The following is a 7,948-nucleotide window of genomic DNA, read 5'->3' as shown; positions in this document are numbered from 1 at the left end:
GAAACACTGGCTTTGAGGCGTGTTACAGTCTCCTGTCTATAAACACACATTATTACACTAAAGGGAAATACAGATTAATCCATAATTGTTAACACGATGAGTATGAAATAATTGCGTGGATTGGAAACTGACTGATTATTTAAAATAATTAGATGAGCCTTTGCAAATTCTCCTTTTATGCTTAAGCCCCTTAAATTCCAAGTTCCGGCATAAATGTACAACACAGGATTGCTTGGACTAGAACATGTTATTCAAAGCAGAATGATGAATCAACAAAATCTCAGAAGCCTATTCCACAGACCGATTGATTTTGAAACATTAAATCTGCACTGTAAATTAAACAAACCCCTATATTCTCCCTGACTAGATGAGAGGGATCAATCCCATTAGCCGGGGGGTGGTGGGGGGGGGATTTCTGTGAAGCCCGTGCTTTCTGAGCCTTTCACTTCTTGGTGCTGGAGCTTCCGCATGACAGAGCACTGCTTAAGAGACACCGAGAGAGGGGGGACATCAGAGTGAATAATTACAGCGCCCCTTGGAAGCAACGGGAACGCTCCACTCGTGAATCAGAGCTGCAAGTCTGCACTCATTTATTTGAACTCCACTGGAAGGAACGTCGTGATGATTAAACTGTAAGGAGTTTAGAGACAAATAGAGACGATGCAAATATTTGGACAAATACAACTAATGATCCCATGAAATGAGAAGCACTTCCCCATCAAGTTGGATTCAACAGGTCACAAGTGTTACGATCCTCTAGATGATGAGGCACAAATGTTTCTGGTGGAGCAACTGTGAAAGTGGGATTAAACCGCCCGAGACCGGAGTGGCAGGAGGCGAGAGAGGGCTTCTAAACGGTGGATGGTTGGGAGGAGTTATTGATTCGGGGCGGAGGCCTGTTTGCCTGACTGATCTCCGGATGCCACTGTGAGAAAGGTCACTGTGGCGCAGTCATCCCAGCCATGTGACTTTAGGGGGAACGCATACCGAAACCCATGTTCGAGTCAGGAATGAGAAGAAGAAAAATAACGAGTTACAATGTCAAGCGACTTAACGGCAAAACGTTGAATAATACCAACCGTAATAGCTTTGGGACTTAAGCTTCATCAATTATATAAAACAAGCCGGGCTGCAATTTTACCCTTAAATAATAAAAGAGAGACCTATTAATACACCAAACAGGGGGTGCTGTGCCTGGTTGTGTATACGTTGTAATTAAAAAGGTGGGCGAGAAAGCCCCCCTGAGCATCAGTTTCAGGATGTTTGTTTTGCATTATATTTTGTGGAATAATATTTTAATATTAATGAGAATTTATTGAAAAGGAAAGGAACAAAATGGTTTTAATCAGCAACACAGAGTCTCGCCGCTGAGCCCGTGTATTTTCTCCCTTCAGCAGCTTCATCTGTAGTAGATGAGCTTTATATACCGAAAGAATATTGATTGACCTTTTCTGGGTTATATGTTCCTAAATCGGGTGGCACACGCTGAGACGCGTGGATGCAGCCTCATATCATCAAAAGGGTTTAAACCTTGTGCTTTGTCTTCATCAGTATATCCAATTTGATTAGAATTTGTTTTTTTTTGTGACAATGGTGGGAGACCTTCATTGACTCTTCTGCTTTGTTATTGCTGCATCTGCGACAAATCACCTGCCAGCGTCCCGTTGGGCCAGAAGCACTGAGTTATGGTTTCATCACCTGTGATGCCCTGCCTCGGGGCTGTTGCAGCTTTGCACGTCGCGCTGGGCGGTGTTGGGAGGGCCGGCGCGACGTTGATGCATCGCGGGGGTCTTAAATCCACAAATCCTTTTAGCGGGCCTCAGTGTTTATGCGTTGGCTCGTGCTCAGTTAAGTTCTCTCGTGATTGTCGCTGCTCGGTATTCAGGCGGCGTCTCTGACACGGCGCACCCAGCCAGCAGGGTTGGACCAGGGGGGACATTGTGGAGAAGGAATTGGATGGTTTGTGAGCTTCACCCTGGGTGTGTGCATGACTCAGCGTTGTTGAGTCATGCAAAAATCCTCTACCACTTGAAAACATTAGAAGGGGCACTATTGTAATATGTGTTATAAGTTATTCTTCGAATCAATCAGACAAATGGTAACGCTATTAAGAAATATAACCTCCTTTCTTTTAGACCTTTTATTGAATTTATACCACATGTGTGCTATTTGAATGTTTCGGGTGGGGACAGATTATATTTATTTATTTTGACAGCGGCCTGAGTTAATCAAATTGTTGTGCACGAAGGCAAACAAATGGATACTCAGATTTTGCTACATTTCTACTCTTTTTTTAAAAATGCATTTGACACAGCAGTTATATTTTTCATATAGTAAGCAGATCGTCTTGATGATCGTTAACTCTAAGTATCGCAAAAAGAAATCAGTTATAATGATTCCATTTTAGTTAAACTGGCTGTTTACCATCAGTGGTTTCAGCATTGTGTGTGTGTGTGGGTGTGTGTGGGTGTGAGTGTGTGTGAGTGTGTGTGTGGCCCGAATACCAGCTATGAGCCTCTGTGGTTTTTCTGGCAGGCCGAGGTAAGGGATGAGATGTACTGCAGCTCTACTGCACCACTGTGTGTGTGGGTGTGGATGTGGGGGGGGCGGGGGGGGAGGGGGGGTCATAGGTGCCAACCTGTATCCTGGGATAACACCCAGTCAACGGGGTCAAAGGAGAAAAGCAACACAACAACAAAAAAAAGAGAGGGAAGAACTCGGTGCAAAGCCGGAGGGAACAAGGAGAAGGAGGGAGCGAGTCGGTCACACAACGGATCATAAAATCTAATCCGAAGGATCTAAATGATTCCAATGAGATCAACGGTGGGATGAAACAATCCACGCGGTCTCTACGGTTTTTAACACCATGGTTTTCCCTTCTCCCCCTTACACCATAACGCTGCCTCTGCATCACCACCACAGCCGCTCTCCATCCCCTCCCTCTGGCACTGTAGAAGCCCTCCCTCCTCCTCCTCCTCCTCCTCCTCCTCCTCCTCCTCCTTCTCTCTCCTCCCATTCCCCAGACTCATATATACGCTCCCGCACCGGGGGATGCCGGGGGATCAGTGGAGGTCTCGGTTCGGAGTCCCCACCCCCCCGGTGAGGCCCCTCGCGGCGCACAGGTCTCTGCCTGCAGATGGCGAAGCTCTGCTCACCTGGAAGCACGTTGGAAGAGGATCTCCTCCAGCCTGAGGGGGCTGTTTGCCAATAGTGCAACGGGGAGGGTGGGGGGGGGGTGGGAGATCAACAAGTCGATTGATTCCTTTGTCCGAGACTGAGAGACCACCGACTGGGGGGGGGGGGGGGGGGGGGAGGAGGGGGGGGGGGGCGCATGGAGCTGCGGGGGGGTCAGGGGTTAGGGTTGGGGATCCCAGCGAGTTCCATAATAACGGCGGTGCAGCAGAAGGAGTACTCAGCCGGCGTGTGGCTTCGCAGGAGGGACAAACTGGAACACGTGAGTCTGAGGAGATAAAATGATATATTCTAGAAATACTTAACTTGTTTGTGACAAAATAACAAAGGGTAGTGCAGAAAGGACAAGAGCCAACCATATTCTGTATTTTTATATTATAATATTATGATTATAGCTACCGGTTGCTTGCTCCCCGTTGCCGATTGGCCTGCTTGTGTTTCACGTTTCAACCTAATTCTCTGCAACAGTGTCTGTTTTTTTCGTTGTTGTTTTCAACATCACAGATAACTTCTTTAGGTCCTCGGGACGCTCTGCTTGTGGGTAAACAATAGCCGCCTTCCACAGAGGGCTTCTGTGTAGACATCTAGCACCAGTGGAAGGATGGGGAAGGTGTGCGTTGAATATTTGATGGAGGAGGGGAACAGTGCCATGTCCAGAGAGCTGCTCTCAAAGGCTGCATGACCAATAGGATGATAAATCAGCCTGTTCCCTGAACCACACACACACACACACACACACACACACACACACACAGGGTCGTGTTTCCGTGACTTTTTGGGACGTTACACTGCCGTACATTCATTTGCTGACGGCTCACTTGATCTCATATCAAGTCTTCTCCTAAAAATGTAGTGATTTACATTAAAGGGACGTGAACACTGTCCACATTTCCGGAACAAGATGCAACTCGGAAGCTCTCATTATTTTTGTAAAATGTTGCCGTTAAGCCTGATGAATCCCAGGATGAGTTAGCAGCTTCTGACTGATTGGGGTTCTCTTACTAGTCATTAAAAAAAGCGTCAACATATTCAGCAGGGAGAACTGGGCAAGATTTCCCTTGTGGACCATAAATGAGGAGTAGGAGGAGAAATATAATTCGATTTTTTATTGATTACTGGTGAATACAACTGTAACATTCAGGTTCACCACAAAATATACAGTCACAGTCGCATTTGTGGGAATTCTAAAAGTCTTCAAATCATGTACGTTTTACCAACCGATTGGATCACGATGTGACAACGCAACAATTCTACAGTCTGAACTCGGGAAATTGTCGTTATCTCGCAGTCCTTTAAGCAGACGGAGCTATTAGCCGCTAGCTCCCCTGTTGCATGAACCTGTGCTGAGTGCGGTTGCTCTTCTAAAGTGCTTCTGAGTGGATGTTATACTATTAGGAGTCTTTGGATCATGGCCTCAATGGATAAGTATATTACACATTAGCTCACGTTTGTCATGCTTGGTTTTCGAAATGCACGTTGCACTTGAGGTCAACTAACGTTTCAGGTATCTAATGGGGCAATTAGTGCATTCAAAGGGCCTTAACTCTGCTCTTAAGAGGAAACCAGCAGCAGCGTATACTCTCTATCAAACACTGGTAAATCTTTGAGAGGACTTTTAAAGGTTGCCAGCTCCAAGTGGGATTGGCTCCTCACACTGATTGCATTTTCAATGTAATTGTGCCGCGCCGATGTGTAGCCTCGGGTTCTGTCGTGATGTCGTTTCTAACTGGCCCCCGAGGCCGGAAACACAGCAGTCCGACGTCTTTATGCCCCCTTCGTGCTGCGGGAGAGTGACGATGATGATGACAAAGATGGTGGAGAGGAGAGTTAAGGACATTTGGAAGTTCAATTCACTGAAATTCAGATTTTATGCTTTGGAAAGTTCCACACAAAACCCCTTTTGAAAAAGGCACTTTATGTTTCAGATACCAATTATAATAGCGGATGGGAGAGTGCAGAGTTTACAAAACAAAGTTCTAAACAGAGGAGTTGAAACAACATCTTTTATTTGCATGATCTAAAATAATGGACACATCCAATCCAAAAAATGTCTGATAGAAATGAAGAAGAGCCAAAGATGGACATGTTGTCATCTAGTTTCTCACCGGTGGCACCTCACCTCACCTTTTGTGCGGGTAACTACCTCCGAAAACCTCAAACCGAGGCGCAAAGCCGGCTCTGGTTCACCACTCTGAGACGGTGTAAAGAAGACATCACTGTCAGTGTGATCCGGCAGCTGAGGGGTTCTAAGGGGGGTGCTTTCTCACACGCAGATGGACCCGAGGATCCTCTCAGGCAGCGAAGGGAAGCCGGTGTAACGAGAGAGGACCCTATTTCTTTTACATATCGTTTATGTTAGAGGGCGACGCTGCTGCTGTAGACTCGGATTCCACAACCAGACCACATGATGAATCTGTGCACGTTATAGAGTGCTGGAGGCCGGATGCCAATTTAAGTTGCTGCTGCGGGTGTTCGGCTCCCTGTCAGACAGCTTCCCTCTACTTGCACCGCTGGCTTTGTAGTCGGGAGTTTTCCTCCCTCCCTTCTGTTCGCTGCTCACACATGTTTGATCGTTCCGTTGGTTCACGTCGTCTGAGGTCGCTGCTGCCGAGAAAATAAGGAGTCAGTTCGGATCGGATGAATCCGTCTGCGGTGAAGACAGTGACACCGTCACAGAGAAAACGTCACGCCGACATATTGAAAAAAAGCACAGTCATCAATCAGGATTACTAAAAAGAAAATATGGTGGGATAAATGTATTATAAGCGAAATGCTTATATGGCACAAGTGCTTCTTTATAGTAGTGTAGTATATGCATATCTATATGTAAAAGTGGATGTAATATTGTCTGCTTTTGCTAACTATTATTAGTTAATATTATTATTAATATTATTATTTTGTATTGATCACTAGCTCATTAGGTTTAATAAGATTATCGTATGTTTTAATTTTAACTTCATCCACACAGCAACTCAGTATTCCAATAAAGGTAGTTGAGTAAAAAGTACAATACTTTTGATGAATTGAAGTGATCAAATGATCAAAATGCTTGAGTTTAAACCAGTACTAAAGTAGAGTTTCAACACGTGAAGGATTTACAGATTATACACATGTTATTTGTTGCCTACATGCACCTTGCAACAGTAGAGGGAGCTGTTGCCTGATGTAAGTAAAGATGCTGCGTTCCTCTGGGACTCATCAGAGGAGCCTGTGTGTTCACACGATGATGAACAACTTCAGCTTTGAAACATGTCACTTTCACCTCAGCCTTCAATCTCTCATCTCATTTATTTTAATTGGCTTTCATATTTTTGTCTTTTACCGCGTGGCATCAGACTCCAAACCTCTTAACTCACTGTCCCTGTTAGTCTTACACTCTCTTTACACACACACACACACACACACAAGCACAGTATCTCACACACACACACACACACAGATGAATGCTTTTTCATGAGGAGACAAATTAGCCAATTAGCTGAAACGCATTATACTCGAAGACTAAAGTTATTTTGGTAGTATAAAGTGTTTTGTGAGTGTGATTGTGTTTGTGTGTGTGTGGGAGGGGGGGGGGGGGGGGGGTCACTGATCTGTGAAACCCAAATCTCAGCGATATGTCAGAAGCATTTAAACCTGGCACAAACATCGGTGTGGGGTGTGAGGTTGAATTGCACTTTTTTTTATTGTTATATACAGTATTGTTCTGTATGTATATCAGGCAATACGTAGTAATAGCCGCTGCTTGGAAGTGTACATGGCGATTCCTAACTGTATTGTGTCTCATTTATAGTCAGTTCTTTGCTACTGTAATGACTCAGTATCCCCTCGGGGGGGTGGAGGCTCCTCTGATGTGGAGCACAAAGACACGGAGAAAGATTTCAGAGCTCAGAGGAATAGTCATAGCCGGGAGAATTTAATCAGCCGTAGAAAAGTCATCGACTATTGATTTAATGTACATATCATATTCTCTAAATCCCTTAGATGTTCTAAAGGAGCCTCGCAGGTTTACAGTATATTAAAGATTTAACCAACCAAAAGGAGGATGCTCAAGGATTCTCTGGACATTTCAGGATCATGTAGGTGGAGTTTGTTAGAGAGCTGTGATCATTTGATTGGATGATTTTACATCCTCTCATACAAAGACGGTATGTTTACAAAAGGAGAATAAAACACTGTGAATCTAGTCTGTATAATCGTCTGCTCCATTCTGCCTTTACTCTACCGAGTTAATGTACTATTCCTATTAATTTAACAGTACGTACAAATTAATATTCACTGATTTTAGAGAAAAGTCATGTACATTTTTACTGTGTGCAGTTTAGTAGTGTGTACTTGCTTGCTATTACTGTCGAGAGATGAGCCCTGAAGCCGGGAAGTGCAACAGCGCCCCCCGTCGGCCGGTCCGAGTCATTGCATAACTGCAGGGCAGAAACCTGGTCTATGAAAGATTTACAATGTGAACAGGAGCTATGCTTCATTTCCATGTGCTGCCTTTGACAACATGTGAGGTGAACCTCCAGTGATGACTCCACTGTGACTGTTGAACACCACGGAGCATCTCTTTCGTATGGAATCGGATGCATTGGTGTTTTTGTCTGCAATAACGGCAAACTTGCTGCATCATACGTGATGAAGAATTAAACGACGTATTCACCGGGTGAAAATACTTTGCAGCAGTCGATAAAAGTGTGAATGTTTGCACTCTGCTTATTGAAATTGGGGTTTTTTTCCCATGGAGATTAATTGCGAGAGCACT

The sequence above is a fragment of the Pungitius pungitius genome, chromosome 13, assembly GCF_949316345.1.
Source record: "Pungitius pungitius chromosome 13, fPunPun2.1, whole genome shotgun sequence".
Lineage (NCBI taxonomy): Eukaryota > Metazoa > Chordata > Actinopteri > Perciformes > Gasterosteidae > Pungitius > Pungitius pungitius.
This window is presented reverse-complemented; position numbering follows the sequence as displayed.